We start from the raw sequence: 26,924 nt of genomic DNA, 5'->3' as shown, positions 1-26,924 counted from the left end.
TCTACCACCACCTTGTGTCACAAAAGCCAGTTTAACTGAAAAGCCCTGGCCATAAGACATTGTCCTCCAGTGTCCTGAAAATAGCAGATCAGACAATACGAAGCCCAGAGCTATTCCCTTGAATCTTAGTTGCTTCTAAAGGTCTGTAGGGGGCGTGCATAAGCGCACCAATGTGCCTACCGTCCCTGTCCTATTGTTTCTCTTATTCTTCTTTTATTTTTCTTATATGTACCCATTTTATGTATTCACAACTATGTATACACTTATACTTATTATCTTGTAAACAATTGGCAAATCAAATAAATAAATAAATAAATAAATAAAGCTGAAAAAGTAATGCCCTAACCTTGTCGTGTGGCCAGGGCACCTCTGGGTCATAGAAATATTTGTTCTAAAAAAGGAAATACTGAAACACCCAAAGACACGCTTGTACTAAACCGTCAAGCATGCTTGGTTAATACATTGTGTGCATTAAACCTCTGTGATTCTAAGAACTGACTTATAGCTTGGAGATACTGTGACTCAAACAAGCCATCATTAAAACAAAGTGCAGTCCATTGTAGTAGTCATCCCAGAATGTATTGCTTCTTCATTAATTTTGTACTAAATATGTTTATCTCCTTGATTTAGGAGAAATGATGGTCTATCTAGAAGGCAAGACAATGATCCCAAACATACAAGCAAATCTACAGAGAATGGATGAAAAAGAACGAATTGCATGTTTTGGAATGGCCAAGTCGAATTCCAGAGCTAAATCCCATTTAGCTACCTCTAAAGTGTTTTGGAAGGACTTGAAAGAGTAGCTCATGCTAGAAACTCCTCAAATATTACTGTAGTCAAGCAGCTTGTTGTGGAAAAATGGACTGAAATTCCTGCAAAGTGTTGTGTACTGATCACCAATTACAGGAAGTCACAGACAGTCTTGGAATGTGATATGGGCACTTGGTGTCTGGCTCGCAGTTACAACTTCAAAGTGAGCTGTGGTCATGTGATTGTGATTTCACAATGTTGCCTGCCAGCTTCCCATAAGCAAAGTCAATGGGGAAACCTGCAGGAAGATGGAAATTGCAATCATAGAAGATCCTATCTTAACAACTGTACCGTTCTTGTTTAACAATGACAACTGGGACTGCTGGGATGGCTGTCAATCAGCAATGTGCTTACAGGATATTGTGCTTTACAACCACATTGCTTAGCAAAGGAAATTCCAGTTCCAAATACTATTGTGGCTCAAAGTCTACCCGTATGGAACAGAAAGTGAACGTTGTTTTTTTGGAAGGAATAAGCAGGTATTTCTGTTTTTCAAATGTGTTAAATCTAATTTATGGCTAACAATGCTGATCTTGTGTTCCTTTTCGCCACATTTTGAGAATCAATACCATTGTCTTTGAGCAATTGCAGCCAGTTATTACTCTCTTGCAGTTAGGGATGTAAGAGAGGGCACCAAAGCTACATGGTCTGAGGCCTGACATTGCCTGTTGCCAATTGAAGCCATAATGTGATTTAAGACATTGTGGGAACTCAGCCATTGTGACTTATTCAATAAACTACAGTTAAGCAAACCACAAGTTAGCATGGATTGTAAATCCAGATTGCCTCTGCTGTGCTTGCCATTTCACTTGAGATAGACTCAAATGGCAGACCAAGAGAGATTGAATAGAACGATATTATATGTTCTGTTCCAAACATTTAAATGTAATTAACTAAATCCAGTTTTAGTTAAATGTAATTAACTAAACCCTGGAAACCCAATGCCTCATATTGCTTAACACCTTTGTTTATTAGGCAGTTATTTGATGCCGAAGCCAAATATTTTGGGCCAGCAGAATTGCACAGCTTTCTGCAAGGAATATCATGCAGAAATGTTTATTTCCTATTTTATTTGGTCAATAATGTATCATGGAAGATCTATTTAAATGTGAAATACTACGTGAAGATGAGCCATAACAATAAAGCAGACATAGTTCCTAATAGTCTCTCTATAAAGCAAGATATTCTAACTGCTATTGATTTTTTTCTATCCAACAAACTGCAGGTATTTATGACTGAAGTATTGATTTTCAAGATTTAACTACAAATGATCAAATCAAGAGCACTGCCCTTGTATTTTAAAATTTTTTAGGACACTTTGAGATCCAAGCTTCCAGCAGAGACAAATGTGAAATTAGATAGTAGGGAAAACAAATGTTGCTACTAAACTTCAGCCTAAAACCTGCACATTAAATTTAACATACAGGAATGGTGCTTCCTTGTCAAAGAACAACCCTATATTTTGGATGGCTTTATATTTTTCCCCACTTCAAACAAAAGTTTAGTATATTCTATAGTTGATGGTACTAAAGATCTTTTGGGCATAGCTTAAATCACCCTTCCTGTTGTTCAGTGGATCACAAGCTTAATAATTCCTGGCAAGCAATAAGAGGAGAGAACAACATCTTGGAAGACTAGTTAAGAGGCATTTTAAAATTGCAGTTATATGTAGTGGTACATTATAGTAGCAGAGCCATGTACTTTAGCTTTTTGCATGTTTCTAACACTTCATCTTTTTTTTCTTTCGATATACTGTTAGAATAGTCTGGATCAATCCACATATCATGATTAATTGTGATTTGTTTTCTTAAATAAGCTATAATTTTGCATCATCATGGTAAGTATAATCATGGTAAGTATAATTTAGAGTGATAATTAAACCTATCCATAGTATTAATGTTTAGATTATGTTTTAACAAGATCAGAATGTGCAATGTTTCTTGCTTACTCCATATTCTTATTTCATTTTAGCAATTACCTCTGCCCATTGGATCATCATTTCAGAAAATGCCCTTACCTAAGCAAAGAAACAGAAGGAACATCGGCTGGAAGAAATCATTGGGAGTGGGAGCAACTTCCTGTTGGTTTCCCCATTACATTTCTGTGTGGGAAGCCGGAAGTGAGCATTGGAAACCTTGCTCTCAGGGGTTGTGTCTCTGTGTGTGTGTGCGCGTGTGTGTGTATGTGTGTGGTTCTGGATGAGTATGCAGGGGTGAACAAGAGGTGTTGTGCATTTGGGATCAATGCGTGGGTCTGATCAAAAGATGTCACACGTGTTGGGAAGGGAGCACAGGTTGGTGGCATGGATTAACAAATGAGCATGGGGTCATGGGGATATGTACGAGTTGTGTGAGTTGGGGAGATTGTGTGCAGATTAGGGAAGTGCTTTGGGTGAAGTTGGAGAAGATGGGAGTGCAAGTTGGGATGGGTATGTGTGGGTCCTCAAGGGATGCCCCATGGGCCAAGGAAGGCATGCAGGAAGATAGCACAAGTTGGAGAGAGTGAGCAGCATTGACTGGGAAATGCACAGGGCTCCCTCCCTCCCTCCCTCCCACCTTCCTTCCTCCCTTCCACTCCCTTCCCTTCCTCTCTCAGATCTGCTAAGAGTACATTCACATGAAGTTTGGGTGGCTTACTTCTGAAATGTCTGTTTTCTTTCTTTCTAAAGTGGCAAGATTAGGGATATTATTGGGAATGACCTTCACTTAACATTATAATTCTTAATGCAAAAGCATAGAAGCATAATATATTTTGGCATTTAGCCTTGTAATTACAAGGTTCTGTGCTGGTTATGAAACAAATCCAAATAGGGTGAGAACCGGTTTGTGGATGGGAAGCTACCAAGAAATCACAGAACTGTAAATGAGTCCAGGAAGTTAAAACAACATGCTGGAAAAAAGGCACTGACAAACTGTTCCTATGTTGTTGTCAAAAAAGCCTGAGAGCTTGATTCAGGGGATTTTTACTTGTTTCTATATCTATCAATAAACTGTTTTTGAGATTAGAATAAGAACTGAAAAGCTGTTTTTAGAAAAGATTTTTTTATAAATAATATTTTCATAATCAAAACCATATTGCAATTTTTAGGCATTTGGTTCCAATATGGAGATTGTGGAAATGCTTTTTTTTTTATGAAAAGGAACAATTATTGCCGAGTGTGTGTGTGTGTGTGTGTGTCTGTATATACCCTCCCTCTTGCCGATGCTTTATTTAAACTACATTTGTATATCAGAGATTGCATGACCTCTATAGATGACATACGCTAAACAAATAATTATCCTTGGGTCTCCCTTCCCCCATTCCCTTTTTCTCAAATGCCCTATAGATAGAGTAGTTCTCTCCAAAACCATTAAGAGGGGCTTAGGTATAAATGCAAATAATTTTAAATGGTAATATTTAGAAAAGCAATTGTAAATCCACTTTGCCAGGATCAGTTTGACAAATATAGAAAACAAGAAAACAAAGATTTGATCTGTGTATTATTTGTACTTTTTGAAGACCATCCAAGAAATGATATTCAAAAAATGCCACTATAATGAACAGCTTGCCTTGCAAATTGATTTTTCCATAATTCATACAAATTATTTTTGCCCAGTTATAGAGCAGGCTGACTTGTTTTATTACCATACATGTGACATGTATTACAAACACTTGAATATTAATTCTAATGCATGTATCACATTCATAATATTTCATGCCTTTTTAAATATTTATTTGGTAGAACAAATCAAAGGAAAATACCCGAAATATTGGAAGGGAGAAGCACTGATACACATTTACATATATCTAGCTTGATTTTGTAAGCTGTTGACATTGATATTATCAAACCCATATCTGTCACTTATTAGCTGTCACATGTTTTAGATAGAGGTAGGGGCATTAGAAGACTTAAGTTTTAGCTTTTCTCAAGTTTAGGATTCTTCAGGTCATGCTAAATCTGAATTATTATTATTATTATTATTATTATTATTATTATTATTATTATTATTATTATTATTATTATTATTATTATTATTATTTCTGACCTTCCTCCCACGAGCTTGGATTGCTGTATATAGTTACTCAGCCCTACTAGTACTACAGCACATGCTCAAAAACATATTAGTTTGAGAAGAATTGGGCAAGTGTCAACCAGTGAATTTAATGACTGAATGGCAACTAAAGTACAGTGTTACACACCCAGACTTTTCTACCTTGGGTTTTCCAAATGTGAGAATCATAATTCCCACCCTCCCAACCAGCAGAATCCAATGTGGGGAGGGGATGATACTCAAGCAAATCCTGATGGTTCTGAGCTGCTTCCCCTAATTATATCAAATCCCTGCTAATCTCAACAAGGAGTAAACGTGTGTGCAAGCTGATATCTGGAAAACCAGTAGTTTTCTCTGCCAGCCATTTGTAAACATCTGTGAATAATTTTTTATGAAAAGGGTATTATGAGTTGAGCTAATAAAATGGTATATAATGACTGGAAATTCTTCAGCCATGGTTTATAGCATATCTCCAACTAGCATCGAAGAACAGTTTCTGCTTCAAAGCCTGGAATGTAGTGGGAACTGATGGTAAAGCAAAAGAATGTTATGGCTGGAACAGCTGGGCAAACATCTTTTCCAAGCCTGTCACTTGCATTTATATGAACTGTAAAATAAAAACAGAAGAGGGAATTTATTAACTACAGTTCTTCTAATAACCAAGTAGATCAGCTATTGCAACTACAGTTAGTTATGCTTTCTTAAATCCCTGTGTACTCATAGTTGGGAGATAAAACTTTTTAAAAATTCTCAACCTTCACTAAAGGGCTAGTGTTTTTATCAGATTTATATAAAATATTTTCAACCTGCACATGCCATATAAAATCAAAGAGGTGGCCATATAATAGTGCATGCTGTCCTCACCCTGCCTCTTGTTACAACTCTTTGTAAATAAACATTGTGCAGTTTAGGCTTTCAGCTTATGATTAGGGACACACTTTTCTAGAAATGTTTGTTTATTAATTTCTTACAGGTTTGCTTATGGATATAAATCCATTCAGTGCATGCCGTTGAATTATGCATTGCATTGTTCGTGTATTTGAATATCTTGCAACAATTCAAAAGTTTAACAATATCAAAATGAATTATGTAATAATTAATGACAATAAATAATACAATATAAATTACAAATTATAAGCCAATATAAAAGGTTGCAACATAAAATTATATGCCATTTGTATCTCAACTGCTCACTCAGACAGTGCATGACATTTTACCTTTTCCTCCTGATATTATTTTTCCCTTTAAAAACGTTTTCCCCATTCCAGTGGTGGGATTCAAATTTTTTTACTACCGGTTCTGTGGGCATGGTGTGGCTTGGTGGTTGTGGCTTAGTGGTGTGGCAGGGGAAGGATACTGCAAAATCTCCATTCACTCCCCACTCCTGGAGGAAGGTTACCGTCAGTTCTCAGAATTACTCAAAATTTCCGTTACCGGCTCAGAACCTGCTGAATACCACCTCTGCCCCATTCCCCATTGTCTATTTTTATGACAATTCTTTTGGACAGGTTTAGCTTTTGTTCATCAGTTTTTCTGTGCTCCAAGTAGAATGTGATTCAGAACAGTGGTCCTCTGAGCTTCAGCAGGGTACTAGGAGAAAATGCACACAATTTACATGAGCAGTGAAAATCAAGCCAACCAGGATTAGGATTGGATTTACTGGGAAACTAGGATTGTGAAATTGAGTTGGCATCTTATAAGGGCATGGATGGAGAAAACATCTGCTATTTCAAAGTGCCTATGATCAGGAATAGATAAGATACACGCAAATAACAATGGAAGGCAGCAAATGCATATCAATGGAGGATGAATGGACACATTTGCATGTTTAGAGAGAGAAAAAATGGACTGAAAATATGAATGTACATATGAGGATCCAGAACTCAGAAATGATCTTTCAATGCCACCAAAAAAGCATGTGGTTTTTCTAGCACTTCCTGCTTCTTCCACAATTACTGCATGCAATCTTCATGCTTATATACTAAACACAGAGTATATTATACTGCCCTCTTAGGCATATTCATATTGAGCAGCAATTTTGTTCTGCCAAAGTATGAGCCTCAAGATGCCACATGCATGATGCCACACAACAGACACCAGTATGCTTACATATCACCTGGCCAATGAAGAGACCAGAAATCTGCAATTTTGGAGGATTTTGTTGAGTTTGGTACTGAACCTCCTCTGAGAAGGTTTTCCATTTGGAGGCTATGATCAATGGAAGAAGACTGTCTTGGCCCCACTGATTAGGTACAATATGATATCGTGGCTCTTTACCTGGCTCTCTAACATTCCCATTTCTGTACTCAAAATTCTGTCTCACCCAGAATGGATTTGCATACCACATATTGTCTAACCGTTTTTATTTTTACACATTAAGTGATGCCTGAACCTGCATTCCTGGGAACAATACCTGCTGCTGTAAAACTGACTCTTTTTAAAAGTATTTACATATTCTCTAATGCCACAGATGACAAGAATAATTCCATTTCTTTTTCAGGTGCTATTTCTAGATAGAATATAAAGATCAGCAAAGGAATTTTCTGTGGTTCTTTTGTCTTGCACAAGGTAAATTCTATGATTGTGCAAGGATGTTGGCAACGTTAAGTCTTGTGAAATTCAACTCCCACAATTCCCCAACCAGCCTGATCGGATGTGAGCAATCAATTGCCAACCAGATTGTTTGGCTGAGAAAGTAAAAAAGTGAGAATGCTGGTAAAGAAGTTAAACAACCAGTAGGATTTCCTTGGGCAAGGAAATGGTGGCATCCAGGGGAAAGACTGTCAAAAACATCAAGATGGCAATCTCAATAGGACAGTCAAAGCCCTACAGCTTTGTTTATGCATGCACATAAAAGGGAGCTGAGACAAACTATCATTTCAGTGTTTTTATTCCCTCCCTCCACTGTGGATGCTGTCATAGAAGAACATATGCTGGGCCTTCCTCATCATCACTTTGACTACGGCTCCAGCAAATAATGAGCTACATCCAGATCTGGGATGAAGTTAGAAATTATATTGGCTCCCTCCAGTCTTATCATACAATGCTTCATATGTTGTTAGCCACAAGAGAGATTAAAGGCTTCTCCAGTTATCTGGGTGGCATTATCTATAACCTGACTTCAGGGATGGAACCTGCAGCCCTTTAGATATTACTGAAGTAGAACTCCCAGCAGACCCAGCCAGGATGGGCCCTTGTTGTAAAATGCTGTGAGTTTCAATTCAGCAACATCTAAAAAGTCATGATTCCCTACTTTAATTTTCAGACTTCATCCTGAGAGACCAGTAAGATAAACCATCACTCTTCTCTGAATATTGGATCCTCCATGTCGTTTGGATGTAAGATTCTTGCTACATTTGAAGCACCTATTATGCTGACAACCATTATACTCTCAGGAGCAGTTGTGTTAATTTGTCAAGAATTTCTTTTTATACTGCTCTTTTCTAAGCCAGAAGAATTCCCTAAAATATTGTCCGTCCGTTCCCCGAAAAATGTTATCTTCAGTTCTTCCCCTCTCTCCAACTTCCTCCTTTAGAATCTGAAAGACCTCAGTCTAGTTCATTAATTTGGTTATTTCCATCTGTTCAAGAAAGGTAATTGTGCAGGCTTGCTAAATTATCGTATAACTAATGTTCAGCTCCAGCTCAAGACATTTAGCTTCCTTAGAAAGAGGACAAAATAGCATACTTCATCATTCTGCTTATAGGACCTTCATTTGTCTTTAACACTGGGCTGCTGAACTTCCTGAACATTTTACTTAAACAGCAGGATGTGTTTTTGTGAATTCTACTGGTTTACATTTGTGGTGACATTACTCCATAATACAGATGCAAAAAGGTTTCCAAAGGCAGTCTACTCTCCCATGTTAATGTAAGCATAAACCAATCCTATTATTTTTTAAAACAAATATTTTCAAGTTGTAGTATTAGAAGAACAGAGAAAGACAAGGACGGTCATGTTTCAGTCTTGAGGAATGTACTAATTTTTCCAAACTAAACTGGGGAGTTTTGCTCTGGTGGGGAGGTGGGTGAGTGGGGGCAATGAATCAAAATGGTAGTCAAAATCATTTAATCTTAAGATCCTTCCTTTTTTAGATATGCCCTGTCTGCATGCAGGATGGGGTGAGGTTTCCATTACATAGTCATAGCTACCCTTTTGGCTATTTTATTTCACTCCTGCCACCCAGGACATGCTTGTCCACTGATCTGATCAGTTACTCAAGTGGCTAAGTAGCAGACCTTAATATAAAACAGTAGTTTATTCCATACTGCATTTGCAGCTCCAACCAAATTAAACTTCCTCTGTGTGTGTTTGTGTGTTTTGCATGGCAAACTAATCTGCAAACCACAAACATCGTGAAGATGGCCACTTTACTCTTGCCCTTTTACTCCTGGTGATACGAGGTCCTGTAACCACATTGCTTAAGATCCCATTTTCGATCTACAGGGATGTGAAACCAAGATTAATCACTGAACTTGTAGGAATCATGTCGAACACTAAAGTTTCTCATGCTGATTTTATTGACAAGCAGTTAATATTTGGCTGAAAAGCATAAAGGAAAATGTCCATCAAACTTGGGAAAAAGAACTGTAATTAACCTGATGCATTTGATTGATAACAATCTAATGCAGTTGATTGATACAATGAATGAAAAAGAAATCCTACAACGTTAGACTGTTTTAGTCATTCTTGTCTTCTAAATAGAAGAAACATTTGAGCAAGAATTAAGAAATCTTGCAATATAAGACAAATGTAGAACTATTTCATTACCAAATGTACTCTAATTTAAGAATCTACGATTAGTATTGGGAACAGAAACTACCATGAAGTTTTAACGGACTTCTCAGTTAAAAAATAAATAAAAAGCAGCAATCCAGAGTATCTGAAATGAAGTAGTGCACATGTCATGACTCAGCATACTGGAAACAGTGACTCAGCACTCCACATCACTCTGCAATGCAAAGACACCGTCAGCTTGGTGCATAGATAATCACCACCTCACTCCCAAAAATACATTACTAAAAATGCTATCAGGGCCATAAACTTTTTTAGGGGGAGGGGGAAGGCTAGCAAAACAGAAGGCCTGCATTATTTCAGTTAAATAAAGAAAGGAAATGGCAAAAGATGGAGACTAATCCTTGGTATAAAAAAGAAATATTGAGTTTTAAAAGCCACACATCAAACTGCTCCTGTTATAGAACAGGATTTCTATAGATTTTAGATTTTGAATTCCTTTTTAAAGGTGATTTGTTTTACGTTTAAGCAGACCATAAGAAGAGAGTAAATGCCAAAGCAGGGTGACTGAAATTGTGTGAGGATTACCACAGTCTAAAATTTATATCACTTGAAGCTTTATGTATACAAACTTGTGTTTTTCGTGTAAAAGAGAAGATAAAGATTAGGCATTTATAATACAAATGAAATTCTGGCCAAGATTTATGTTTGTTTTATCAAGCCATATTTACAGAAGTGTTTAGTGTGTGTTTGTGTTATTGTGCATGTGCATATGTGTTGTGCGTATGTGTATATGTGTTTGTATCTATATCTTCCTCTTCTGGTTAAATAACTTACTTGTATTACCAGTTCAATTGGGGAAAAAAATCCAACCAATCTCATTTCAGACCTTCTATGTACATGTGTGTATGTGTCTTCACATCACACCCTTGCATATTGTGCAAACCAGGCCTATAGATTGATTCTTTGCCTGCATCCCTTCTGAATCTGATTTTGTTGAGTTAGAAACATCAATAAACACTTGCCTGGTCACATCTAGGCTGGTCTTTTTGCAGAAAAGGAACCACTGCTGTTCCATTAAAAGGCAAGATAGAAGCTTTCTTCTCAGCATCATGAGGTAAAGTTTATTTTCTCTTAGGCTGATGTCCTTTATACAGTGATCTAACTCTTCGGAATAGAGCAGGACTTGTTCCTAGAATCTAGATCAGGGGTGTCCAACCTTGACAACTTTAAGACTTGTGGACTTCAACTCCCAGAATTCCTCAGCCAGCTTTGCTGGCTGAGGAATTCTGGGAGTTGAAGTCCACAAGTCTTAAAGTTGTCAAGGTTGGACACCCCTGATCTAGATGAACTGGCCTTGGAATGAATGACAATACAAAAGCTTTGTCTCTTTAATAGGTTTCTGACAACATTATGAAGTGGCAATAGGCAATCAGGTTTCCAAATGTCTTTCTTGCCCTCTTGCTCCTGACTCCCCTCCTGCCTCCATCCTCAGTTTGATTGCAACACTGTGTGGGTCTATGGGTCAATGTCCTTGCATATGTTTCCATATCTCAGTGGTTGTTCTCAGACAAGTGGTCGAGTCACTTACTCCTTACCCAGCTGTAAGGATCTGATAGGCACTCCCCACGAAGTCAAAGTTGGAGAAAGGCAAAAATATATTTTGCTTTGCTCCAACTTTGCACAATATCACAAGATGTATGGAAATATTGTAGCACTGACCAGTCCTCAGCTATTAAAGCATTTGAACTAAGCTAACAAAATCCAGAAGGTCGCTGTTGATTGGTGTCATTACAATGTCAACTTGTCTGAGTGTGCAAGTGCTGTTTTGCATGGTTGAACTTAAAGGGAGAAAGAAATACCCTATAGCACTTTTAATGGGAAAGTAAATAGAATGGGTGTGAGGTAAGGAATGGAGACCTCCTGGCAGCTTTGGGGTCTTGCTAATTCAGATACACAAGTGTTTTTATTATGGGGGGAATTTGTCTCCTGACTGCGATTTCATTTATTTGAAAGTAAATATAAAAGAACTGTTGAAATATAATCACTGCATGGGGTTATTTCAGAATGAGGTAAGAGGGAGCATTATTCCACAAGGGGATAGTTTCCTCAGGGAAAAGTAATTTGGGGGGTTAGGGCTGGAAGCACATTTATTAAAATTTTAATTTTAATTTAATTTTAATTTTTATTAAAATTTTCTACCAAGGCGCTTGTTATGAATTCTCAGCAGTGCAAACAGTCGCTAATTACAAAAATAAAAACAATGATAATATCAACAATAATTAAATTTCTCTCTCATATATGTGTATGTAGTGTGAGGGTGTGTATGTGTGTGTATGCATGAAAATGATGCATCATAAGCCAAAATATTTTCAACCAATGTATCTCAAATGGACTAACTTTTATTCTCATGATTTTTGTGCACAGTATTAATTTAAGCAAGTGTAGACTTCCCCTCCTTTAAAAATGCATGAAAAGAGAGGAGAGGTTTCTAGGAAAAGGATCATTCTTCCTAGCTTCTCTTTAACTGGGAAGATGGCGTTTCTTGGGCACACTGAGTGGTATCCTTTTCCTGTTGGGAAGTTCGTAGAAAACTGAGGTCTATGGTTTCCTCTGAAATTAGCAGACAAAATAAGTGAACAAACAAAACAGCAAAGGTCAAATCCCTTTTCCCCGACATTTGTCCAGAGCCTTGGGAAACTGACTGATTGGATAGGTTTTTCCTGGACTAGCAGCCGTGAAATGTGAGCGGTTTCTATGCAAAGGATTTTATTTTATTTTTAATTTATTTTATTTGTTTGTCAAGCATGTATGAGAAAACAAGTGTAAATATGAACATAACATACAGACATATAAGTGTAAAATATATATATATATATATATATATATATATATATATATATATATATATATATATATATATATTCTTAAGTTTTGGGTACTTACATGTATGGTATTCAGCTTTGTTCGGTATTTTCCACATCATTATAGTTGTGCTTTTAAAGTTGTAGCACGTTTCAGCAGAATCTCATCTGCCATCATCAGGCTTCTGGAAGCCTGATGATGACAGAAGCCTGATGATGGCAGATGAGATTCTGCTGAAACGTTGCTACAACTTTAAAAGCACAACTATAATGACGATGGAAAATACTCAAAAAAGCTGATATATATATATATATATATATATATATATATATATATATATATATATATATATATATATATATATATATATATATATATATATATATATATATATATATATATATATATATATATATATATATATATATATATATATATATATATATATATATATATTACAAATAAATGGAATAATGGGAACAGTAGGACAGGGACGGTAGGCACTCTGGTCCACTTATGCACACCCCCTTATAGACCTCTTAGGAATGGAGTGAGGTCCATGGTAGACAGTTTAAGGTTAAAGTTTTGGGGGCTTGAGGATGTAACAAAAGAGTCAGGTAGTGAGTTCTAGGCATTGACCACTCTGTTGCTGAAGGTGGATGTTCTGCCATGCTTTTTCCTGGTTCTGAGGAAGATCTCTACCTTTTTGTACTATTGAAGTAGTGTGCTCCTATTCTTTCCTGAACTAATATTTCTATTTGTGACAAGCCCAGCTAAACTCTGCTTCTATTTGTTGAGTTTTTCCTGTCTTCTGTCCATTCAAGTGGCTTTTTTATTAGCTTACGAATAACATCAGGAAATGGCAGGAAGAACTGGCTGCTAATGAGATCCAGGGCATTTGCAGGCCATCACCATTTCTATTCTTCAGTCATCAGTATGAAGTCAACATGCAATCATCCTCATGACCATGGTGAATGAAACTCTGAGGTTAAAAGGTAACTGAAAAAGAAAGGAAAGTTCCTGTAAAACAGAAATCAGAGCCAAGTTGAAGTAAAACATCCTGTGAAGGAAGAAATTAATTCCTGCAAAGCTCTTCAAAGTTGCAGCATTTCAAGAAAAATATCAATTTAAAGCTGCAGTGAGATTATTATATGCACAAAGGGTGGAAAGATCTGACATTACTCACAGTGGAGGAATGGATGGTGAAGATGATGAAACTTCAAAGGTGGTCAAATTTACATCTTTGATTAGAGAAAAAATATTAAGTAAGTTTGTGGTTGACTGGAAGCTCTTCATAGACTTTGCATAAAACAGAAAAATATGAATTTATGACTTATGATTGTCATAATTTAAAAAATATAGACAAAATGGAAATCATGATGTAATCATAGAATAAGAGGTAAATTTATATTTGTAATTGCTGTAAAGAACATTGCAAACTACTTCTTTATATTGTTTTTATGTACTTTTGGCTTTATTCCCCCTTTTTTCCCTTTAGTTTCTTTTCTTCTTTGTTTGTTCTATATAGTAGTTGCTATTAGTTTTTCTTTCTTTAGAAACATTAATAAAGATATATGTTATATACATAAAAGAAAAACACCAGCTTGGCTGTGGTTTCATCAAGACAACAGTGGAGCTAGCAATAAATCAGCTTTTGAATTGTGCTGGCGTCATGAGAATGGGCAGATCTGGAACAGATTCCAAGCTTCCACCAAAATTGGCCGACTTGGAAATTCAGATGTAGAATCACAGGGGTTTTGTTTTGACCACTTCCTCAGCTGAGGTTTGATTCTTGTTGGTAATTTCAATGTCCATTTGTTATTTTGGGAGGAAATTATTTCTAGGATACAGAATGTATATTCTGGCTAACATTGCTCGCTGCAGAAATCTGAATGACCAGTAGATGTCAGCCAAGAGATTTTAAAAAAATATTCTACAGTTTGTAGAAAACTATAGGTAGCCCTACAAAAAATGCAGATTATCTCAATAATTCATGTTAAATGAAATGGAGCTTAAAAAAATGGCAAGCCTTTCATGTCAGAAAGACCAAATTTCTGTTTGAATAGTGTGGTATGGCCTTCTCATAATGAGAAAAAAAACGTTGAAGAAAAATTTGATTTCAGTGAGTACATTTTTTATGATGTGTATTTTGTAGAGAATTTTAAAAAGTAAAATATTCAATCGGATGAGCCTACTTACAAAATATGAAGGGCTGTAGTCCAAACTCCAGTTTGCCAGCTCATCATAGTGAGAAATAGTCCAAGCCTTTTCTTTAATTTTATCCTTAAAGTACCCATGACTCAGCAATAGTTTGGTTGTCTTCAAAGTACAGCATAAAAATTTAAAAGGTATATTTAGATACCAGTTCTACTGCCCTGTTTTAACCCAATGTGCCATTTAATCTAATCTTAAATGCCAAGCTTGATGCATTGAAGACGGGGAGTATTTTGGAGCATAAAAGTTTGTGGTTGGTGCTAGACTTTAGTTTACCATGCAATCTTTCTTTTATGACTGTTGTCTGAAATCCCAGGCTCTTTAATTATAGAACTTGGAGGGTGGGAATAGGCAAAGACATCCAGCCCAAAATCTGATAGCAAAAACTTCTTGTTGCTTCTTGTTGCCCAGAAGCAACGGTGACATTCTGTCTGGAAAAAATGAGAAAGAAAAGCCTTTTTTTTATTGTTTAAGCAAAATCTATGCTGCTCTCCTGCAGCGCCATTTTGGCTCTTGAAATGGCAGCTAAAAAGTTTTATTTAACAAATACTGTCTGCATTTGGACTAAAGCAAGGGTCTCTAAACTTGGCAACTTTAAAACTTGCTGGCTGAGGAATTCTGGGAGTTGAAGTTCACAAGTCTTAAGGTTGCCAAATTTGGAGAACCCTGGATTATAGGATTAATAAGGAAACAAAGTTCCTTATTATTAACCCTTTTCCTGCTTGTCTCCAGGAGTCCATTTACCTTCCTCCTCCTCAGTTGCATTCTTCTTCCTGGCTCCTGCTGAATTTTAGACACTCTTTAACCCTGGTAAATTATTACAAAATCCAAATTTAGGCTATCCTGGATTACTTTAAACATGTTTTTTTTTATTAATTGACATGCAATGTCATACAGAGACATAAAGCAACCACAGTTGTTGCAGAACATATTAGAAAAATAATGGGTAGTTTATGATTCAGTGTGTCACATAAATTCATATACAGTCAATATTTTGAGGATTATTTAGTACAGAGTTGTGACAGAGGTCTTAGATATTTTGTAGAAGCCATGACAATAACATCTATACCATGACATCATGCAAATGATGAAATGCAAATTACCTAATATGCATCATTGCATGGTGATATCATCTCATGTATAGCATTTCTTACCCCTGCCTCTCCCATAGATGCTCATGATATGAACCATCTCTTATGCCACAGTGTCATGCTATGGATACAATTGAGTATTGCTATTTTGATATTGAAAAAGCATTTTCAATATGTCTGAAAGGATACCATAGTGTATATAAGACATTTTAAAACATTTCTTCACCTTTCCCCTATGTTTATTATTTTTGTTAAAGAATAAACAAGTTAGTCCTAGCTCACAGTAATGAAGTATTATCCAAGTAGAATATTCAATCGGATGAGCCTACTGAAGGGCTGTAGCCCAAACTCCAGTTTGCCAGCTCATCATAGTGAGAAATAGTCCAAGCCTTTTCTTTAATTTTATCCTTAAAGTACCCATGACTCAGCAATAGTTTGGTTGTCTTCAAAGTACTATTGAATAAAATCAATATTTTATTTGTTTATGCATCTAGATCAGTGAAACTCCTTACAAAAAAGTGTATTTTTTTTTTTTTTGAAAAAGCAAAAGATACCTGTAATTTGAAGAGAAACTAGTGTTTGGACCTTTGATTTTAAAAGTATGAATTTTAGCATTGAATAAAATAGTTGCACAATGGTGACCTGGGATAGTTTTTATTCAAGATTGATAAACACTTCTTACTTATATTTATTTTATTTCCTAAAGAATATTTTTATAAATTTGTTCAGTGTTGAAATATTAAGCATCATTAACATTTGCATAATGGAAAATGGTTAAAAATGCCTATTTTTTCCTTTACTGATTATACAAAGGCTTTTGATTGCAGAATACAACTAATTGTGGAGAACACTTCACTTCAGCTACATATAGAAGAATTTATATGATGATCAGGAAGTAACAGTTCAAGCAGAATATGGAACAAGTAAAATTGGGGAAAGCCTGTGCCACGTTGTATACTGTCACCTTATTTATTTAACTTCTAGGCAGAATGTGTCACCAGAGATACTGACTAAAAGAGGTATAAATTATAATTAAACTGATAGGAGAAATATCAATAGCTTCAGATATTTTTCTTAATCTCTGACTTTCTTGTTCTGCACTATTCCTGAATATCCTGGTTCAGTTGTTTTGGAAAGGATTATTTTTGTCGTTAGGCTCAATTACTTTCAGAAGAATGTCTCAATGTTGCCGTATTTCTCTTCAAATCATGATCCTTGTCAACATGTTCTTGCTAGAGTAATTAAATGGAAAAATAAAGCAGGAGGTGATCTTCTTCCCCTTAGCTTTAGAGATAGGATCCTCTAAAATATCGGAACTTCGGATTACTGGATTCTGCTTTATGATTGACTAGAACAGTAAGATCTACTGACGAGATCCAGGTTCAAAATAATGATTCAATCCCTCCAGGATTGTAATCCCTCTGGATGTGTGGACTTCAACACCAGACCTCTTCAGCCAGTTATTTTACCATTGTTTTCAGAGATGCCATCCCACAAATGGAGGTTGGGAAAAGTTATGCTCACTATTAATGCTTCTGAAACAATATTTAGCCCGCAAAATTGCAATCAGTAAAAGGGCCAATTTCACGGACAAAATACTACACCCATTCCTGTATAGTTTTCAGTGATATGAATGGGGAATTTCTAAATGATATTATTATTAGGCAATTAGGAATTAAACATCCTTAGTGTTTGACATTTTCTACAATATATAATGTAGCTGAGATGTGTGCATTATTATGAGAATTATTCTTCTCTCATTTGTTTGTTACTTTGCACATTTTAACATGTTCGGTTTGCTTGTTCTGCATGATTGCTCCTCTTTCATTTTATGCCATGTCTTTTGAATTGGGAAATTTTGGGGGAGGATAAAAGCAAGTAGTAACATTAAAAAAAGCCATCTTGATGATGGTATGCTAAATTCTGGCTGGATTGGTAATACAAATCTTTAGCAAGAACATAATGTTGCATTGTGTGCTACGAGGACGAGATGACGACAAGCTACTCAAATCTGTCAACAAACAACTGATTGCTGGAACAGATGTTGTTGCTGTTCTCCAAATGTCCTGCACTTCCATTTTTACTGAAACTGAGTAATTCAGCATGCAGAAAATTTGGCAGGAGATAATTCACAGGATAATGGAAGTAACCGATGACAGTGCTGAGATAATTAAGCCCCTTTCATTTACAGCACTATAGGCAAAGGTTTAGTCCTTTTCAGATGTGTAAAGCCGGTTTCTTGACACATGGAGTCATTAAGAGTTTCTGAAGTTTCATTAAGAGAAGATGTATTGCTAAAGATCAAATATTAGTCACACTTGGATTAAGGTACAACTAGCTATGTTGACTATGAATAGAACATCTGTACAACAATTAAGAAAATTATTACTAATGGAGTGACTGCATTCTTCTAGCATCTAATTATTATTTTATTTTGTGTGTGTGTGTACCTTTAAGATAGTGTAACTCCTGGTGATTTCCTGGACAAATACTTCAGAAGGGGTTTGCCATTGCCTCTTTCCTAGGGCTGAGAAAGTGACTGGCCAAAGTCACCCAGTTGGCTTCATGCATAAGGCAGGACTAGGATTCACAATCTCCCAGTTTCTAACCTGATGCCCTAACCACCACAAACAATTAGAAAACTGGTTTTCTAATTAATAGTAGCAAACTTTAAAAGCCTGCTGGAAATGAGTCCTGAGCACAGAAAATTACAAGAGCCGTGCAATTATACACAGAAAATGCTGTATTTGAGTGTAAATTCTATACTGGTTTCTTTCCACTTTTCATTTATTTAATCAATTTGTATAGTTATCCATCTCAGCAAGTAACTCTTGGTGGTGAACAACAGCAAAACAAAAACAAAAACAAGTTTATCAAGTACAAAAATTAAAATGTATGGCAGCTGAGAGAGCATCACAGTCCACGCTGCTAACACAATCAAGGGATGGATCTATTGAAGAAAATAAAATGACCAGTTTCTTTTTAAGGGAACTATACCCATTTTCCAAGGGCAAAGGCCAGGGGTGGGATTCTACCAGTTCGCACCTATTCGGCAGAACTGGTTGTTAACATTCTAAGCAGTTCAGAGAACCAGTTGTTAGAAGAAATTACTGGCCTAATCCTGTAAGGAAGGCAGGAAGGAAACATTCTGGTGTTGCTTACAGAAACCCTTATTACATTCTTGGCAGGACTAGACTTCCTGTCTCAGGACGTCTCTGGAGTTTTTTCCCCCTCCTTTACTGGTACTTTGCTTGTGTGGAGTGACCATTCAAAGTTACAATGGCACTGAAAAAAGTGACTTATGACCATTTTTCACACTTACAACTGTTGAAGCATCCCCACAGTCATGAGAGGCCAGGCAAGGAGATGCGTGCCTCGATGTGAGTGAAATTGAGTTGGCCCCACCCAGCCAATAACATGACCATCAAGACACGCCCACCAACTTAGCCATGCCCACAGAACCGGTTGTTAAAAAATTTGAATCCCATCCCTGGCAAAGGCTGTAAATGATGTCTTGCAGGACAATCTAGTATAGATGGCAAATACATTGTAAAAGAATGTGTTATAAGTAGTTATGTTTCCTTGGAGGACATTTTGTGAGAATGTCCGACAACGTTCTCAAAAGGTTAAGAAATCCCTGATAGTTACAAAAAATTCTAGACTTTTGTAATATTATCTACTGTTTGCTGTTGTTTTTGCAGCTGAGTTGGCTCCATTTCTTGGCTTTAGAAATGATTGATTTTGGCCACTTGTCACTTCATACCACAGTAGCGTTATTAGTTACCGCAGTACACTATATACTATGCTTTATATATATTGTAGCTTGAAGTATTCCATCCATGTTTGGTGCAGACATAATCTGTTCTATTTGTCAACCATGATCCAAATCGTGCTATTTACACTTGAGATCATCTGGGGATAGTTGTTCATTAGCATGAATGAGATGGCTCCTTTAACGTGCTTATATGCACTATAAAGCATATCTTTCAAAAGTTTTGCACAGTATATCTCTAGAATGTGTGGCGTAACTATTACTATCTATGATTTGGAAGCTATAGTTTTCTTGATGCAATCTTCAACAATATTGGTCTATTAGCAGCATCATACTGCTGACTTGCATTAAGCTTGTGAGCAATTGCAATGTCATTTCTTTTTCATGCTTAGTGTTTCCAAGTTAGATATCCCTCCATTCTAGAACTGATGATTAGGGGACTGGAGGCTAAAACATGCAACGAACGGTTGCAGGAACTGGGCTTGGCTAGTCTAGTAAAGAGAAGGACCAGGGGAGACATGATAGCTGTCTTCCAATATTTGAGGGGCTGCCACAGGAAGGAAGGGGTCAGGCTATTTTCTAAAGCTCCTGTAGGCCAGACAAGGAATAATGGATGGAAACTGAACAAGGAGAGATTTAATCTGGAAATAAGGAGAAACTTTCTGACAGTGAGAACAATCAACCAATGGAACACCTTGCCTTCGGAAGTTGTGGGAGCGCCCATCACTTGAGATTTTCAAGAAGAGATTGGACTGCCATTTGTCAGAAATAGTGTAGGGTCTCCTGCTTGGGTGGGTGGGGGGTTGGACTAGATGATTTACAAGGTCCCTTCCAACTCTGATTATCTGTTACATCTGTTAAATAACTGTCTATTTGATTTAATGTTCAGGAATACAGCATTCATTTCTCTAAGATTTCATTCTGTTATTTCAGACCATGTTTTCAGCTTATCCATTTACAAGTAGTCCTCACCGTACGACCACAATTGAGACCAAAAGTTATGTTGCTAAGTGAGTACTTTCTTAAGTGAATTTTGCCCCATTTTATGACTTTTGTTGCTACAGTTGTTAAGTAACACAGTTGTTAAGTGACTCTGGCTTTCCCATTGACTTTGCTTGTCAGAAGATTGCAAAAGGGAATCGAATGACTCCAGGACATGGCAACGATCATAAGTCTGATCCAGTTGCCAAGCATCTGAATTTTGATCACATGGTCATGGGGATGCTGCAAAGGTTGTAACTGTCACTTTTTTCAGTGCTGCCAATGTATTGTTAACACAAAGTCTGCAATTCTTGAAGAAGGCTGCATCAGTGCAATTTGTCACCTATGTGAGTTCTGTTAAAGAAGCTAGTTCACTATTGGGCAAGTAATAAAATTTTCAAATGCTATAAAACATAATGCCACAAAAATTTAAAGTTCAATTGCTTTATGAAGTGCTTTAGAATCTTCTCATTGTCTCTTTTGTTTGTTTAAAAAGTGGAGCCAGCATTTGGTCTCCTCCAATCATCGAGTACTTCATTTTTTCTGGATCTCTCAGAGATAATGGATTATGTCAGGATTCTGGCAGTTACTCTAATTAAATCATGAGCCTTGAGCCACACTCCCAAAACTAAAGAGGATTTATTTGAAGTTAACATTCTATGTCAGGCACTAAGCTGGGCATAGCCAACTCTGAGATACGTAATTCACTGTCACCCTTGATCCTGCTTCCTCCCCACCGCTCTGGGTGTATCATCCAATGAAAAACGTCCATAGCCAAGTGTCACCAATTATGCTCTCCAATTAGATTTTTTTCGTGGCAGAAGCTTCAGCCATCTAACCAGTCTTTGAAGAAAATATGAATGGAATGTACTTTCAATTCCATACTGTTGCCTGCTCTTTGAAACTCCCCCTTTTCTTTCTGTTGTCAACTATAAAACAGGTATACAAAATGTTTTATGAGTTGACAGGTAGTATTCATGTATACTTCTGAGATGAACATGGGGAATGCTTTTTTTGATACTATGCTTTTTTCAAACATACAATATAAGTTGAATATCTATGTTAACAAATTACTAGTGTACAAAAATCTTAAATTATATGAAGGACTATGTTGGATAATAAATTGCTGGCAAACTACATACTGAATTTATACTGAACCAAAGATAGTTATAAAATTTCCACCATTCCTTTGGGAATCACACTGACTCCTTCCATTACTTCCTTCAGTGAAAGTAAATTAATTAGAATGCTTCTATAGTATTGTTGGACGTGTTTTGCTATATGAATCTGGGTAAGGAAACAACACAGAAAGTGAAATGTAGCTGCTGCTATCTTGTGTGTGAAAACAAAAACCACAATTTCTAAGAGATTTTTTTTAAAAAGTCTTTCTCTCACTATAGATGGTCTTCACTTAATGATCAGTTGTTTAATGACCATTCAAACTTTTGACAGAACCCTAAAAAGTTAGTTATACCAGTGGTGGGATTCAATTTTTTTTACTACCGGTTCTGTGGGTGTGGTTTGGTGGGCGTGGCAGGGGAAGGATACTGTAAAATCTCCAGTCAGAGGTGGTATTTGCCAGTTCTCTGAACTACTCAAAATTTCCTCTACTGGTTCCCCAGAGCTGGTCAGAACCTGCTGAATACCACCCCTGCTTATACCCATAGTTGAAGTTATGATAGTTGTACTCTGATCTGTGATTATGCAATCATATTTTGGATCCTGGCAATTGACTTATATTTACAACTGATTGCAGTGTTCTGTAGTCACATGATTGTGATTTATATAGCAAAACATGTTCAGCAATACTGTAGAAGCATTGTAATTAATTTACTCTCATTGAGGGAAGTAATGGAGGGTTATTATATTACATCTTGTTAGTTATCATCATAGGATAGTAACAAGAATATATTAACAATAGTTAGGGAAATTGAATAAAATCAGATGATGTAATGCACAGTTAATTTTTCATTTCTCATGTATCCAAACCCAACTAAATAGAAAAAGTTTACATTTTGACTTTCCTTTTGGGTTTCAAAAGGAAAGCAATATACTATAACTACTTAGAAGTTTCTCACTATAACTTTGCAATATATAAAAAAATCATGAAAAACTTTTTCATGGGGCACAAGTACTTTCACATTTTTTCTTGGAATTTCTGAGTAACATCTGCAGACCCTTTAATACTCATTAGCAAGGAGCATGATAATCTCCTTCGAAAGTGGTCTATGAAAGCATATTCAAAAGAACACAGCAGTAAGTATTGAGATGATAATACTGAGAGTTTGACACTGAAACATTAATTTGGCATATAATCCACAACAACCTCTTCCGAGAATGGATTTGTGTGTGGAATTTGCTTCTGTAATTGTCATCCTATGCTCTCCCCTTTTTCTCTTTTGAGGAAAGAGAGAACAAGAGAAATATTCAGATGATCATATATTATTATTTTTTCAATGTATGCTTTTTGAGCACAGCAGGCTTTACCATGGCTCAGATCATTTATCTATTGGTTTACTGCTTGTTCTTGGTGCCTGATGTTGACTAATGACCTACAAGGAACAACAATTTGGGTTAATTATAGTAGTGTGTTTGCTTAACCAAAGAGCAACAGTAGGATTTGTGGAAAGAAAAGGAAATTACAACATATTATGAGTGCACTTTCTTCATCAGTTGGAAAACCAGTTTGGTGTAGTGGTTAAGGCACCAGTCTAGAAACTGAATGATTATGAGTTCTAGTCCCCCCCTTAGGCAGAAAGCCAACTAGATGACCTTGGGCCAACCATTCTCTCTCAGCCCGGGAAAGAAGGCAATGGCAAACCACTTCTGAAATCTTGCTAAAAGAACTGTGGGGATCTATCTAGGCAGTTGCCAGAATTAAGGCTGACTTTAAGCCCCTCTCCCTGGAAAATTGTCAGTTAGAATTACTCATCACTATACAGTTTGTGAGGGGATGCAGTGGCTAAGATGCTGAGCTTGTCGATCAGAAAAGCCGGCAGTTCAGCGGTTCGAATCCCTAGCACCGCATAACAGAGTGAGCTCCCATTATTTGTCCCAGCTTCTGCCAACCTAGCATGTAAAAATGCAAGTAGAAAAATAAGGACTACTTTGGTGGGAAGGTAACAGTGCTGCCTGCACCATTGGTGTTTAATCATGCCGGCCACGTGGCCACGGAGACATCTTCGGACAGCGCTGGCTCTTCAGTTTTGTAATGGAGATGAGCACCGCCCCCTAGAGCTGGAAATGACTAGGGAACCTTTACCTTTACCTTATACAGTTTGTATCTAGTTTGGCTATTAGTGTAATATAAAATGGCAATTACAAAGAAAAATAAAATATAAAATAACTATTGGGAGCTGGGACAATCAAAACCAAGATGATAGCTGAGACTATGTGATTGAAATACTATCCCTTTTTATGGGTGTCATAGTGGAGGTGCTTCAATTGCACAATCTCAGTGGCTAAACAATAAGCAAATATTCCTGTATTTGAAGGAACATCTGTCTATTTAGAAAGAAACTTATGTTTGACATTCATAGTAAGTTTTAAATAGATGATGCAAAAATTTTAAAAAAGGTTGCTTCCACACACATAGATGAAGTTAAGTTTCATTTTTGTTTTATTTTCAAAAAATAAGCTTGCACCTAGATTCTATAGTTTGAGGCTTATAACAAATAATTATAAATTACATTATAGAATAGAATATCAAAAATAAACAAAATGTAACCAAGTAAATTACCACCAGGGCATTTCATATTAATAGCACTTTGGGCACACTGAATCAATTTTTAACATTTCCAGAGTTGAGTCAGATCACAGACTGAACGATCATTATGTTTACATAATCATCCAATATACAAAGAATATGACGTTACCTGCTGAGAATTAACAGCACTCACAGTGGCGAATGAGATGAAACTTCTGGAGCAACATAGCATTTGGGAAAATGTTCCACTTTTATTGGTCATGATTCTGTAATTAAAGACAGTATTATTTTAACTAAATATATGTCTTTCAGACGATTCTCTAGAACTCAAGGGCAGAGTTTGATATTTTCTTCACACGAATTATGTTTCCAACTTCAATATTTGCTGTTACAGCCACATTACGCAGGGTTTCTGCTGTATTTGTCCTATGCCAAACGTTCGTAATGTTGGATTAATATGTGTCAAACTCACACTAGGTGTCAAACTCAGACTGCCAGATAGGTAGAACTTCTATCCCCAGCCAGCATGTAATGGGAGGGCACAATATCTATGAAGGTTGTCTATTAATTTCTCAGTGATTTCCTCAAGCCCATAAAGAAGTTAAAACAGCCTCCAAGTCAGGGATGGGATTCAACATTTTTAACAACTGGTTCTGTGGGCATGGCTTAGGTGGTGAGCATGGCTTGGTGGTCATGTTATTGGCTGGGTGTGGCCAACTCAATATCACTCACATTGAGGCACATATCTCCTCGCCTGGCCTCTCATGACTGTGGGGATGCTGTAACAGTCGTGAGTGTGTCATAAGTCACTTTTTTCAGTGCCATTGTAACTTTAAATGGTCACTCTACACAAGTAAAGTACCAGCAAAGGAGGTGAAAAAAAACTCCAGAGAAGTTCCTGAGACAGGAAGTCTAGTCCTGCCAAGAATGTAATAAGGGTTAATGGAGAGGCAGTTTCTGTAAGCAACATCAGAATGTTTCCTTCCTGCCTTCCTTATAGGATTAGGCCAGTAATTGCTTCTAACAACCGGTTCTCCAAACTGCTTATAATGTTAACAATCCGTTCTAGCGAATAGGTGTGAACTGGTAGAATCCCACCCCTGGGTATAGAACAGATTTATGTTTATTTCCTTCCCTTTCCTTATCTTATCTCTTCAAGTACTTTGGCTTGCAATTTCTTACTAATTTTCTACACTTTGCAAATTTTGCTTTTCCTGAAAGGCATTGCTTGATGAGTACGCATGTAGGACCATGTTGTAATCCACACAATTACAGCTAGTATATCTGGACTGGAAAAATCCAGATAAATACTAGATAGAAGCAAAGAGACATGGAAAATTATCTTTCTTATTGTCTGGTCATTCAGATTTTGTAGGTCTTTAAGAGAAGTCCTATATACCATGAAAGCATTTATAGCTTGTTGGCTTTATGAAGCCAAGCCAGAATTAATATTTTTCATAAATATCCTATTTGCTCCCCAACTCACATAATCTCTCTTTTGTTATACAGTACTTGTAATAGTATTCCCTGAACCTGCATAGAGGTGGTGTAATAGCTCCTTCTACTGGTTAACTACTTATACTGTAACATGAGAATACAAACTGCAAGTTCTCCACAAGTAAAATAGTGATTTAAGGGATCCCAGTTAATGTAGACGGCAGCCTCAGTTTGTTTCCCTAGATTTTAGGAAAGAGAAGCCTAATAAGATTGGCACTATGGCTGGACACAAATATGTATGAGTTAGAAACCAGAATGGTCAATTCCTTTATTTCAAAGCAGTATAAAAATAGGAGATCCTTCAATGTTAGACTTTTGAACAGGAAACCCCTTTTAATAGGTAGTTTTTAATCTGGTTTTCAGAGGTAGAAATATTCTTGTTGGAATAGACTTCTAATTTTAGTAGCTAAAAATGCTGGTAACCTTTTGCCACAATTCATTTCTTTCCATATTTTCACTGACAAAGCACTGGCAATGGGAAAGCAATTGTGAATACTGGACCAACTCCTTTAGTGAACTAGAAACTAGTAAGCAACAAAGGGCAATGGAACTGACATAAGATCCTCCATTGTGTTCAAATTGCAATGCAGTAATTAAATATATTTTTCTGGGCCTGAACCTCACACCCTTCTACACATTACAGAAGTAGGTAGATTTGCTCCTGGACTGGAAGATTTTCAGTACTGCTGTGGACAAAATTGTTAATTTATTCTGGCTATATTATGCCCAATATTTTGAGCATGAATTTCTGGGGTGACTCCATGGACCTGAAATGACGCTCAGATTGGTTACATGGGCATGATTTTTCTATCTGAACTTTTCAACCATGAAGAATTTGACTGAGGCGGTAAGGAAGGAGAATATTAAAAATCCTGTCTCCAACTTGTAATGCATTTTGGCTGTAATAACACACAAAGCCCTGATTTATTTAACACAGTTTACTGGACAAACTATAATTATCTGGTTTGACACAGTTCAATAACTTATAGATCAGCCACATTAGGCTTAAATATTGTGGTGAACCCAGCACTTATGTGAAAATGTCCATTGGAACCCATGGTTTTGATCTTTGTTTCTTTTTTCCAGAATTTCTTTCTTTTTTCTCTGTAGCATTTCTTACTTTAAGAAGTTACACCACAATTAAAGGACATGTATGTAGAGAACTTAATTCTGGACTAGGCTTTCTCATAGGGAATTATGAATTCTACTGGCAAAGGGACCCT

At 36.6% G+C, this 26,924-nt stretch overlaps 1 protein-coding gene across 2 annotated transcripts in view; it reads left to right on the top strand.

Annotated features, from left to right (window-relative positions):
* The window catches only part of CAST (calpastatin), a 282,033-nt gene that overhangs the window by 67,652 nt on the left and 187,457 nt on the right, over nt 1-26,924 (top strand). The gene's annotated exons all lie outside the window — the stretch shown is intronic.

This window comes from Notechis scutatus, chromosome 2, assembly GCF_049901735.1.
Source record: "Notechis scutatus isolate UNSWTSFEM ecotype Mainland chromosome 2, rNotScu1.2, whole genome shotgun sequence".
Taxonomy (NCBI): Eukaryota; Metazoa; Chordata; class Lepidosauria; order Squamata; family Elapidae; genus Notechis; species Notechis scutatus.
The sequence above is the reverse complement of the archived record's forward strand: the minus strand, read 5'-3'. Positions and strand labels throughout refer to the sequence as shown.